This window comes from Pteropus alecto, unplaced genomic scaffold, assembly GCF_000325575.1.
Source record: "Pteropus alecto unplaced genomic scaffold, ASM32557v1 scaffold5, whole genome shotgun sequence".
NCBI lineage: Eukaryota > Metazoa > Chordata > Mammalia > Chiroptera > Pteropodidae > Pteropus > Pteropus alecto.
The window spans coordinates 19,525,388-19,539,406 of record NW_006441953.1 but is presented as its reverse complement, the minus strand read 5'-3'; the positions used below and the strand labels follow the sequence as shown (position 1 = coordinate 19,539,406).

General features: G+C 41.0%; 1 protein-coding gene and 1 pseudogene across 3 annotated transcripts in view; one reads left to right on the top strand and one right to left on the bottom strand.

The window, feature by feature from the left end:
• PPARGC1A (PPARG coactivator 1 alpha) overlaps positions 1–14,019 on the bottom strand; it is a 598,261-nt gene that overhangs the window by 158,505 nt on the left and 425,737 nt on the right. The window lies entirely within an intron of this gene.
• Positions 1,280–1,398, top strand: LOC112485747 (annotated as a pseudogene).

Sequence of the window (14,019 nt, the reverse complement as noted above, 5' to 3'; positions counted from 1 at the left end):
CCTTGGAAAGCTGGCCAAAGAGATGGCAAATGAAAGTGGTGAAGCGGGGCTAGGGTGAGGCCGGCCGGCCGGCCAGCCAGGAGGGAGAGAGTAAAGTTTTTCATGTCTTAATCTTCTTAAAACGACTGTTCTTTATAACATGGTCAAGCAGCTGTGTGGAGGAGACTTTAGAGGGAGACTAAGCTGGTGGCCAGGAGGTCAGTGAAGAGATCTTTATGGAAAATCCAGGAAACACAGTGGTGAAGGGCTCAGGTTTCGGCATCAGTCAGTGATGGGTTAGAATCCTGGCTTTGTTACTCTCTAGACATGTGAGTGATTTCGTTTCCTTCCTGAAGACTCAATTTTCTACAAAATGAGACTAACACAAATCCCCATAGTGTTGTGGAGAGTCTATGAGATAAAGGTAAATCGCTCAGCACAATATTTGGTACAATAAATGTTCGATCTTTACGGCAAAAACTTAATGGTGTTTACGTATGCCAGGCACTGCTTTATTATACATTAAATCCTCACAACAGCTTAAGAGATAGGTATTATATGTTGCCTCCATTTTACAGATGAGGAAACTAAGGGACAGAGAGGGTTAGAAATTTGAGTTATGGAGCCAGGATTCTAATCCATACACTTCGGGTCCAGAATCTGTGCTCTTTACCACTCTTCTAATATTAGCAGCTGGTATTAATCCCTACGGTGATAGATTAGGGACGGAGGCAGACGGAGGATACAGGACGGTAGGGTTAGGGATGACAAGAGAAAGGACAACCAAGAATGGTTCTTGGCATTTTGAGTTAAGGATGGTCTATGATTTCTCTAACAGTGGTGGGGAATACAGAAATAGAAGCCTGCTTGGGACAGACAGAGCAAGTCTAATGTACTTGTAGAATATTCAGTAAACATACAAATGTTTCAGAGAGAAGTATGTGTGTGTGTGTCTGTGTGTGTGTGTGTGTGTGTGTGTGTGTGTGTATACACATAGAGAGAGAGAGAGAGAGAGAGAGAGAAGTTAGGGTAGGTGTTATAGATTTGGAAGTCATCAGAAGATACTTGAGAACTAGAGTCACTTGAGCGGATGAGATCACGCATACAGTAGACAGAATAATAAAAGGAAGACGATTGAAGAGGATGCCTTTGGGGAAAAGGGGGAACACCAACACTGAAGGGTTGAACTAAGGGCCCTTAATAGAGGTCAGGAAGGAGAGGCTGGAGAAGGAGAGTGCTTGGTGGAAGCCAAGAGAGAAGAGGGTTTCAACAGTCTTTCTCTGGTTTAAAACTATTTTTTGTCTATGGCCATGCCACCCTGAACAAGCCTGATCCCGTCTGATCTCGGAAGCTAAGCAGGGTCAGGCCTGGTTAGTACTTGGATGGGGGACCACCTAGGAAGACCAGATGCTGTAGGCGTAAAAAACAAACGAATAAGGGATTGTAAGCTGACAAGGTCCTTGCAATCTGTGAGGTCAATCAAGGGTTGCCTCGCCTAAAAAATAATAACAAAAATAAAAATAAATTAAAAAAAATAAAACTATTTTTTAATTGGACAAAATATTTTATCTTCTCTACTACTCCCCAACCAAATACAAAGAATTTAAAAGACATTGTAGATTGACCTGTGCCCTGCCAGCTCATTTCTTGGGAAAATAAGAGAATTCACATCATGAGCTAAGGGGAAGTCTGTTGGCCCATCCTTCTCTTCATCTCTGACTGCCCAGGACCCATCTATTGCTCATCCCAAAGACTACTCCCTCCACGAAGCTCTTCTATGCACTCTCACTGGAATTACAACCATGTTCCCTCGTAGTCCTAGACAACTCTATAATATCTATACTGCATCATTTTGGGAGGATCTGCTATCACAATTGTTTGTATATCATTTCAATCATTTGCAAGAACAAAAATTTATTGATGGCAGAGGCCATATCTTACCCTTTCTATACCACTAGTGCTTGGTGCTATATCTGGCACCTATGGGGTGATAAATAAATGTTTGTGGATCATGAATAAATTTTAATCCTTTAGTGAATGCATAATAGGTACATTCAAATCAGCTTCCACTTTGATTCTGGCTTGACCCCGTATTCACTGTACCTCTTGGTACAGAGATATAGCTTCTACATCTACGAAATGTAAATGTAGATGTAAAATAGAGTTAGTGGGAACTAAATGAGATTATAAATGGAATGGGCTTAAAGCATAGCAAACATCTAATAATCGTTAGCTAGCAAGTGTCAGCTTCTCGTCTAGATGGCTGGCCCAGCCCCTCTGTGGAGGCATTTAGAAATTCTGAGCCTTGTTTGGACTTCCCATTGTCCCTTACAGACCCAGGGGTCCCAGTTCCCAACCCATGCCTTTAACTTCTGTCCTGCAGGATTTATAGCCCGACTGTGACAACTAATTTTGGAACTGCAATGCCTCCTGTCATCTTCCATAAATTTGACATAAATAAATCACAAAATACCCTTTTTATATAGCTTTTTATCTTGCCACGCTTCTTGTTTCTTTTGGAAACAGTTTTTATGGCAAATGCAGAGTGTAAATCCACCCGGCAATAAAGCATGCCAAACGAGCATGTGGAACAGGCACCTGAGAGGAAATCACCCGCCATTTACGGTGCTCCACACAATCATTGGCAGGATGTTCCAGAGTGAGCCTCTTCCATGCCCCATACTGTATTCTTCACATGCAATTTGCATAGCCCCGATGTCAACAACATTATGAAACAACAGGAAGAGGCACCCACTGGTCCACATCTTCCTGCTGGCCTCCCCTGCTGAGAACATGGAGTCTCAACTTTCTCCTGCTTGTTTCCTTGGAGAGGTCATTTCTTCTAAGGCAGCAGTATCCAATAGAACTTTCGCAGTGGTGGAAATGTTCTCTATGGATACACTGCCCAGTATTGAAGTTGCTGGCCTCATGTGGCTACTGGACACTGGATATGTGAGTAGTGAGACGGAGGAACTATATATGTTTTTTTCATTTTAAGTGTAATCAATTTAATGTAAATAGCCACACGGAGCTCGTGGCTATCATATGGACAGCAGAGTAAAGACTGTTTTATACATCCTCCACTTCAGATACCTTCTTCCACACATCTTCAATTTCAAATGCCAGGATTCACACTAAGTATCCACTGAGTACTCTTTCGCACATCATCTCTGCTTTCCTCCTGACCCAATGGGGTCACGATTATTATCTCCATCATTTAAATGAGGCACCTGAAGTTTAGAGAGTTTTAGTGGCAAGTCTGAAGTCCCTCAACTAACATGTGATAGAGCAGAGATTTGACCCCAGGTCTATCAACGTTTTGCTGCTCTCAGATTTTTAGACCAAGCATTCTGGCTTGATGTTATTATATCTGATCATTAGGGCAACCTGTGTATGAACCTGTTCACGCTGCAGGGCTCAATAGTCAGCTCAGCAAAGCTTTCCATGTAGGAATGGAGAGAGCCAGCTTCTCATCACGCCTTACCGCCTGCTAGCCGTCGGTGTGAGGTCATGCACTTTCGGGCATACTTCTTTCTTCGTGTGTGTATGGGAAGAAGCATCAGCCCCTGCCTGCCTCACAGGCTTGTTGGAAGCATAGGCGAGATCCATTTGAGGATGTACTAAAGAATTAAACTACTGCACAGATGTAAAACTGGTTATTAAAGGAAATTCTGATGAATCCTACTACACTCTATTTATTTCCTGCCTAAGTTGCCACAAAATCCATGTGCAATACCTTTCTCCACATCGATACTTACAAAACACCCCTAGAAGCCTACACTCTGTGCAGCAAAATTAAAGGAATGCATCCTGTGGCCTTTTTGTAATACCAAATTAAAGCAATGACAATCCACAGCAGAAAAACCACCCCACCGTGCACCTATTATTAACATGTTAATTTCTATGTTCCAGCTTTTGAAAATGATTCTGGGAACTACTTATTGAATTTTTAATTTGCAGATTATCAACCAAATTGGCTGCAATGGCTCTGAGCCATGGGGCTCACACGTCAGCTTTGCAGGTAAAGTAGATGCCTGAAGACAACAGTGACTCAAGTTCTGATGGGATGAGCTGTCTTACCCAGGAACTGGGCTCCGTATTGGCTCCTGAGAACTTGAGATTCAAGAGGAAGAATAATATGTTTTTCATATGCGTGAATGAGAAGGAGAAGGGATACAAGAATTCTGCACTAACGAGGCTTAAAAATCAGTCTCCAATCTGAATCTCCCTCTTTCCTTCTCTTCCTTCTTTCTTCCTTTCCTTCCATCCTCCCTCCTTCCTTGCATGGAGGATACCATAATGCATAAGGCAGACCCCCATATCTGCTCTCACAGAGTTCACAGGCAAGGTGAAGGCTTATAGACTCAGCCTGTGTGACACAAAAGTGTGACAAGGGCTATGCTGGAAAAAGTACATACCCTCCTTAGAGGTGAGGAGGAAAATGTCAAAGACGACTTCCTAGAAAAGCAAATTAAAAGAGGAGCAGGAGAGAGTCAAATGGTTGAAGGGAGAGAATGTTTCAGGCCGTGGGAACAACAGAAGAGAATAACCAGAAGTAAGGAAGCCCTTGGTCCTCTCCACAAGTGGACCAGGTGCTAGCTCTGCCCCCTCTCGGGTGGAGGCAGTAGAGCCCTGTGGTTCAAAGCCTCTGCCCTGAAATCAGGCAGAAGGCAGAACAGTACCCAAATCCCCTGAGTGCCACTTGACAGCCATATGTCCTTGAGTAAATGACTTAACCTTTCTAAGCCTCGTTCTCCCCATCTGTAAAATGGGAAGCATGATAGTATTTTTGTGAGACTAAGAGGAGACTATGTTGAGTAGAGCATGTATCACAGCACCCACTAAAGGTTTCATAAATATGAGGGTGACTGTTTTATTATCATCATGATTATCATTCTTATTGAAATGGTCACTGGAATCTCATCTCCTGTCAGCTGATCTAGTGCCTCCCCTTCCTCGGGTCACAGTGCTGGCCTTACTGCACCCACCAAGCCTTCTCAGATCACTGAAGACCCCGCCTTCGCCTAGAGCATCTTTATCACTCTTTTCTTCCCCACTCATTCTCGACTCATACTATCTTACTACATAATCACCTTTTTCTTCTATACACATTATTTCTGTAACTCGATCATAACAACTTATTCTTAATAATAAGTGACTTATTAGAATAAGAACTACTGAGACTTTGTACTTCTCTAGAACTTTGTACCTCACAAATGACTTTCACCAGAGGGATTGTTATAGATATTTGTGAAATAACCACCTTGGTCAGTGGGTCAAATATTAAAATCTTCGCTTTATAGACAAAAGCATTGCACCTCAGAGGAGCTAAGTGACATGTCTGAAGCCACACAGCTGCTGCATGGTTGAGCTGAGGCTAGGACTCAAGCCTTATAGTCACAATACCAAATGTGTTTGTTATGAGAGTCTTGATAAAATGGCTAATATTTATTGGATGCTTACTTTGTAGGCTGTTCTAAAAATGTTATCTGTACAAAGTACATTGACTCCACAATAATCCTATGAGGCAGGGACCAGCATTACATGCTTTATTATGGGCAAGGAAACTGAGTCACAGAGATGTTAACAGCTTGCCTGGGGTCACTAAACTATTAAGTGATGCAGCTGTGACATACACCTGGACCAGCTCTATAGCACATATCCATAATTGCTATGCATACTACCTCTTGTAATGACAGAATTTCTCATATTTGTTGGGACTCCTCCAGTGCTGGGAGAACCCCAATGAATTTTGGAAGGACTCAATGAATATTTATTTATTAATACAAATAATAATTTTCTTTATTGTCCGAAGTGTAAGTATCTTGGTAAGATGGAAGGCTTTGATTGTTAATTTTCTTCCAAAGTTCCTGTGGTGACCATAGCTGTCCATGAAGCAACTTTCTCTAATCTGTTTTTCGATGCAGTCCCAGCCCCAGACATGTAAATATTCTATTATTTTGTTTCTTTCTGCTACTCCGTCACCCACCGGACATGCCCACATCGGGACCCCCAGATGTGCCTGCCTCGAGAGTGGCCACTGAGCATAAATATCACACTCTCAGCAAGAGGCGACTTCAACACTACTTGCTCAAAACACCCTATTATGTCCCTAACCTTTTCCCTCAAAAATGGATGAGGATTTTTCTCTGTTCCTTTTTTCTTTTCCCATAGAGATGAGGAAACAATATCCCTCAGCATTCCAAAAGCGAGCCAAAGATGGTGACGCAGATATAGACACACGTTAGTTTCCTTGACCACTCGATGGGATGGTGTAGTGTGCGACTGCCCACTTCTCATTTCCCAAAAGCAAGGCAAATTTACTAACACTTAGACGGACTTTTATATACCAGATATCCTGTACCTCTGGGTTAAAGATTCCTGTATCGGTCTGCAGCAGGCTGGAGAAAAAGTTTAAGTACAACAAATTCCAACTCACCAAAGATAGGAAACCAAATAGTACATGTAACCCTTTTCCCACTGCTGGGAAGGGCTGAGACATTCAGGGTGCGGCCTCTTTGGGCTCTGCTACAGAAGCTGAGGCCGAATGAGTTAATGGTTACTCTCTGGTCAGATGGACAACGCAGCTCCGAATGCAGCCCTGCTATTTTGCAACTTAGCAGAAAACAAGCTGTTAGCCACATATGCCAGTCTAGGCCCTTCAGTTTTTCAAATTATGATTTATAGGCTTGGCTGCCTATGTCTGGTAGAGGCAGTGTGCTATATGGTTAGTAGAAGCGGGTAGGTAACCATGGAGAAGCGCTACATGAAGGGTTAGCACAATTAACAAGCTTGCCTTCGCCCCTGAGAGAATGGTGGACAGAATTCACGGAGTTGTATACTATGTTCTTTGCCTTGATCGATGTATTCTTCTGAGTGTTTGCCAAACCTTACAAAATATGTTACCCACAGCTGAGGGACTTCAGGTCACTATTTTACATCCTTTCTTCCCACCTCAAAGAAAAGAATACCAGGTTGGTACCTATAGTGAGTAGTGGCTGACTATGATTTTGGTTTAAACATCAAAACGTCTTCATACTCCAGATTTTTTTTTCTTTGAAATTTTTCTAAAACGAGAAAAATGGTACCCACTTCTGTATGTTTCTCATGATATATGCTGGTCTGATATTCGGCATAGTATAGTTGCCTTGGTTGTTAAAATATTAAAGATCCTTCTATGCCGGCTACTTGGGTATGCTAACGCTCATCCTACGATCCGCCGGACCTCACCTAAGAGGATCCAACACCCGAGAGGGCAGCACCCAGCACAGTACAGCAGGATTCTCCACAATCCACAAACCTGGGTCCATTCTGATTGGTGGTCTGGGTTGTTTTACCCCTTGTTATATATTCCAAATATTATCCCTAGAGATGTAAGATAATACATGCAAGAATACTTAGAGATTTTTGGAAGATTTTTGGGTGCTCCGTAAAAATTTAAGATAATATTATAGTAATAACTCATGTAATCAGTACGGTTGGAGCATCCTGCGTTCAGAATTATCTAATTTCTCATTTACTCGAAGTTAATCCACTTCCGCAGAGAAACTACCTGAAGCAAAGGCCCCCGCCCCAAATGACCTGGAGGTGGCCTCTTGGGTTTGTTTTTCCGGCACCTAACTTTGCTGGTCAAGCTTTCTCTAATTCATATTTTTAGCAGAAACCAGCATTTTACACCAAACACAAATACAAAATTTGTCACCTGGACCATCGTCTATGCTTAGAAAGCATGCTATGCCTGCCGAATTGCTTATCTCCCATGATGTTGGGTAAGCAGAATGGAAAGGAGGAGATTCATCCTCCCCAAATGACAGGAATAAAGGCACAGACATTTAAAGAAATAGAGTAAAATTTGAAATGTAAAACGTCAGAGGTGGTGCTTAGGAATAATGAAACTGTAAGAAGTTAAACACAATCAGGTTTAAAGAGATAATGATGAAAATGAAAATCTGAAATCCTTGCCAGTAGAGTAAACCTAGTCTGGGAAGATGAATTCAATATTTCCTGCAAACAAACAGTAGTTTCTAAAATTAGAAAGCACAGATATGAAAGGCAAAAAGTTTCAGAGGATCGTGATGGCGATGGTCAAAAGTAGGATTTGTGTGTGTGTGTGTGTGTGTGTGTGTGTGAATGTGTGACTCTGTGGAATTGCAGACGAGGACCTGCAGCCCCTCAGGTAACAGATTTTATTAAACTGACCGAACTTAATTTAGCACATTCTTAATGAAATATACATGTGCTCACTTTTCAGACATAATCTGTATGAAAGTACTTTGTGAAACACTAACCCAGTATATCTTCAAGTGTATTTCAAAGAATCAAAGACCTGGGAGATACTTAATGAAAAATCAAACTGCTATTTCACACTGTTTCTCTCTTAGATATTCACAATGTTCGTGAATCTATTAAAGGCTCTGAGAAGTCCTGCAATAATATCACTTGTTATTTATCCGCAATCATTATTTCCCAAATTTACCTGCGCTCAGAAGCCATTTTTATGTGTCACTATCTGAGGAGAGTGACATTAGAAAATTGTCAGGTGTAATCAATATGCTATTGGAAGATTTTCGAAAGACGTATTTTTCCTGAATATCTTCAGGTGTCCAACCCTAAGGGTCCTCAAAGGCAGTGGTCATCAATCTTTTTGGCACCAGGGACCAGTGCTCCTATGAGAATCTAATGCCTGAGGATCTGAGGCGGTGCTGAGGCGGTGATGCTAGCGCCGGGTAGCGGCTGCAAATACAGATGAAGTTTGCTCTTTTGCCAGCCCACCGTTCACCTCCTGCTGTGCAGCCCCATTCCTAACAGGCCACAGACCAGGTACTGGTCTGCAGCCCGGGGTTTGGGGAACCCTGCTCAAGGGGATCCTCTCAGGCTTCTTCCTGTGACTTTCTATCTATATGAGTTATGTTAGTTCAAGGATCCCTCAGCTTCAGGGAAAGCAAAGATTAACTGCATTATTATTCAAATGCAAGTCACCCACTGTCACCTCCCTGCATCAGATGGACCCTTCCACTGTGGCCTTCCTTGGCTCAGGATGCTGCCTTGCACGCTTCTTTAATTGCTTCACCCCCTCACATCCTACCCTGCATTTTTATCAGGGCAAATATTAGCAGGAAGGGCAGTCTTGTGGATGAAGGAGGAAAGTTTAGAGCAAGTGCCTGCTTTTAAGGAGAGCAGCCTTAGCAAAAAAAAAATTGTTACAAATTAGCTACAATATCGGGTTCTCAATTCTTTCCTGATTTCTTCAGGTGCTTGCACTTGGCTCTCCAAAAGCTTTCAAACTTTATTTTCCCTTCTTTGATTGTGCTGGTAGAAAGATGGAATTCTAAAGGAAATGCATCATAAAATTTATATTTGAGCAGTCTTATCAGCATTGGACATGCATAATCTTTCCTTGCAAAGTTTTGCTATGAAATTGCACACAAATTTGTTTCTAAAAAAGAGAGACAGAGACAGAGGAAACCCTCTATGTTTCTGTGGTGTTTGATGTCTATTTATGTTTCTTAAAGATAAAGCATTTATTCTATGCATGATTTGAATTTTATGCATCTCTTCTCTTTGCCCTAACGGAAGTGAATTCTTATTGCATAGTCAAATTTCACACTCAATTTATTCTGCAGAGTAACTCCCTTCCTCCAGATGGGACTATAAACCAGTAGAAAGAAGTTTTTTAAGTGTCCCTAATTGAATATATGGGATCTACTTCTGAAATTAAATCAAAAGCTCAGAGAAAAGTAGAGACACCATTGGTGGAGGACACTAATATCCGTAAAATAATACAAATTTGTTGGCTCCAGGACGGGTTGGTAACCTTTGAGACTCTGATTCACCAAGTCACAGAAAGGGCAGCATATGAGGGGAACAGAGGAGACAGAGTGGCTCATGGAGTGAAAAAGATATCTCCAGCTTCTTCTGAAAGTTACTAGAGATCAACGAGAGGGACTTCTAATGGTCTAGCAAAATGAAAAGGGAGAAGACTACAAAGGCATAGAGAGAAGGATAGATTGAGAGAGAAGAATTAGTTGCATCAGGCCCACTATTTATCAAGGATCTGATAGTGTGGAAAAAAAACTTCTCTGCCTAATGTGCATGTGTGTGTGTGTGTGCACGTGCGTGCACGCTTCCCACAAAGCATCTGTGGATGACGCTGTATGTAAGAACAATGGATATCTGCCAGGGGACCTGAAGTAACAGTAACAATAATAATACCACCTCATAACATTTGTTGAGTGCTTACTATAGATCAGGGAACGTGCTAAGCCCTTTGCACGTTTGACTTAATTCTCACAGAGACCTGTGAGGCCAGAACCCTGTCTTTTGTGTTCACAGTCACATAAAAGGTGTTAAATAAATATCTATTGAATTAATTAAACATGACTTTGATGTGGTTGCCATTGTTTTTCATATATATATATATGAAAAACATATTATATATATATGAAAACTGAGTCTCAGAGAGCCTTCAAGAAATTAGGAAGCACACAGGTAGTAGTTGAGAGGCTGGCTGGCACCCAGGACGGCCTGTGCCTGTTTTATTTAGGCAAAGTGGGACAGGAACATGCACACCTTGCAAAGTGTGCAAGGGGTAGGGCCTTGGGATTTGCAGCCATGTCTATAGGTACAGTGCAAAACCAGAGGAGAGAAAAGAGAAGGGTTATAATACAAAGAGCCACCTAGTTTGAGCTTGAAGTCCAGTACTACTTACTGTGCGATTAATTAACCTCTTTGCTGAACTCAGTTTCTTGATCTGTAAAGTGGGTGAATTGAAGTATATCTTATTCAATTGTGAAAGTTAGAGATTGTGGAGACAAAGTGGTATTTAAGTGTTCAAAACTGGCAAATATTATTATTTATAATAAAATTTATAATAAAATAAATATCTTTTTATTTATAATAAAAATAGCAAAACCAGTTGCCTAGAGTTTGTTGGGTGACATTTCATTGAATAACCACGTGAAAATAAGAACCACTTGGGACCTTGGTTTTTTCATCAGTTTAAATACTGAGTTGAACTATGAATGGTTTCTAGGATCTCTTCTTTATGTAAACTATGCTGCTCGCTCCTCTCAACATAATAGTTAATAGTGCAGGTGCTCCAATCAGGCTTCCCAAGTTCAAATTCTTGCTCAGCCACTTACAAGTTGTGAGATCTTGAGCATGTCACTTAACCTGTTAAGGGCCTTTGTTTCTAGTTTTTATTATGCAAATAATAACCTAATCATCTCAGTTTTTACCTCCCTAATACATGATTAACAACAGTAACTACTGGATACAGTTGTGAGCAACAAATAAGTTAATATACTTACAGCAAAGTTTGCCCAACAAATGTTTGCGATGATGATAAAGATAGTAGTGACAAGGATGATGATGGTCCTTCATCTGCCAGTTTTTGGAGTTTGAAATTCTCATCACATAACTAAGTCAAGTTTGGCTTGGCAGATATGAGGCATCCAGAAATATGAAGCACAGAATTTGGAAAAAATGAGCATGAAAGTATGGAGCAGGAAAAAGCAACCCTGGAACTTTTATTTAGTCATTAAATAAAGAAGATTTCTAAAATTTATGGTTCTGATAAAAAAAAAATACCCTAAGGCAATGTAGGCCCGGGACCCTGATGAGGGGGGCAGTTGGTTTCTGGGGTGAGAGATGCTCTGAAAGGGAAGTGGTATATTAAAAGGGGGAGGGGAACAGTGTTGGCTCTTCACAAATAGATCTCTCTTGCATGTGAGATATGCAACTTTCGCTCCCCAAAAAAGATCTTAGGTATCTTTTCATACAATGGTCTCAATGGACCATTTACCTAGACAGCCTTTACAGTAAATGCTATGGACTGAATTGTGTCTCTCCAAAATTCCTATGCTGAAGCTCTAATCCCTAATGTGACTATATTTGGAGTTAAGTCCTCTAAAGAGATACTTAAGGTTAAATGAGGTCATAAAAGTTGGGCCCTGATCCAACAGCACCAATGTCCTTATAAAGAAAGGAAGAGACACCAGAAATGTGTGTACGCATGGAAGACAGACCATGTGAGGACACAGGAAGAAGGTGACCACCAGTAAGCCAGGGAGAGAAGCCTCGGGAGGAACCCACCCTGCTGATGCCCTGATCTTGAACTTCCAGCCTCCAGAATTGTGAGGAAAAAAAGTTCTGTTATTTGAGCCCCCCAGTCTGCGGGATCTTGTTATGGCAGGCCTAGCAAACTAATGCAGTAGCTCTAAAAACTTACAGACTTAGGAGTGTGCCTCTGCTTAACTGCTGAAGAAGAAGAAAGAGAAAAAGGAGACGTTGTAGGAGGAGATAAAGAGAAGGAGGAAAAGGAAGAGGCACAGGAGGAGGAGGAGGAGAAGAACGCTCCTTAGCATCCACGCTGGAGCATGACACCAAGTCATCACTGCTGAGAAACCTTCCCACGATCCTCCTCTGAGATGGTGTCTGCTCACCACAGGGCTCGTACCCACGAGTGGGGCCCTGTGACCCTCCCTTCTGCATACACACTAAACCCGCGAGGATTTGTCACCCAGTAGCCTTCGTGGCCATTGCATTCATCAAAGTTGAGCCCAAAGCAAAACGATACTTTAAATGACATCACCTCTACTCTAAATAGAAGAATAGAATGGAAGCTTAGCTATCTGTAAAAATTTCATTGTTTAAAGATAATAGTACAATGAAGCAAAATCTCAGAGAAGCTGTCTACCTGTTATACTGTGACAATGAGTGAAGAATTAAAGTAGCTAAGAACTGGATATTTTTAAGACGAATACACATACGAAAAAGTAAAGTATTGTTTTTCCACTTCCACTCAATTGTTTTCATCATCTCCACTTCCCCTCCAGCTCTGAAGGCTAACATGGTGCCTTTCTGCTGATAGTAAAGGTAAAAAATATTTTGAGACATGTCTATATTATGAGACCCTAATATATTCTCATCACGATTTATATTAAATTTGTATTAGTTTCTCTTCTTTTCATATGCAAAGGGTGACGAACTAAGTTTAAAAAAAACTACTACTATGTTGTACAAGGGAAGAACCACATCAAAATGACATTATTTTCAATTGGCATTTATAGAAAGACTCTGTTCAGATAGATACCAGTGGGCATCTTAAGCAACGCACCCCACCACTTCGCCCCTGCCCCAGCCTCTAAGCATCCAATTTGCATCCAATTTTGCTTACTTACCAGCTCTAAACTCCAGTGTTACTTTGAACCGACTCCAACCTGAACAGGGGAGGACCATTTGAAAGGAAGTTATGTATTTAAAAGTAAAACACTTGCCTGTTGAGGTCACCTAACCGTCCTACTCCATTCTGTTCGAATTTACTGGCTAGAGACTACTTTAATTCATTTTATAGCAGAATAGTTAGATTATGCTCCATTTATTATAAACATTTGGTTTGCATAGAGGATTTGCTATGTTTTATTAATCCATCACATAGTCTTTCTAAAAATGTGATGAATGAGGTAGCATAAAATGTCATTCTTTATACACTTTAGGTGGTTTGGCAATTAATGCATTGAGCCTTTGCAGCGATTCTGAATCAAGGGCTGTTTTCTGATATGGATCCATCTTGCCCACATCATCTACGGAATTACGGAACATATGATAAATCCAAGCATTTGACAGAGCTATTTCTATCAGGTTATAACCCTATTTGATAAACTCGAATCAGCAGCAAAACTATAACAGATTAATGAAAACCCATTAGAAAGTGTACCATGACATTTCATTTCTGGGGAATTACAGCTAAGATACATTCTAAAACATTCAGAACAAATGGGGCAAGCTTTTTAGGAGTATATTTTATTTAAAGTGACTAGAAAAAAGGAAAAACGTCACAGAATTCTATGTTCACCACATCATGTCCAAGAAGCTGAAACAGGAACAAAATTAAATGAAATGTGTTTTCTCAGATGAACAAAAGCTTCTTCAATTATAAAAGAGTAAACTGATAATAGAATCCCAGAGACAAAGAAGTAATATGAACACATGGCTCACCGCTTACCATATACAACGTGGAAACGAGTTACACCTTATTAC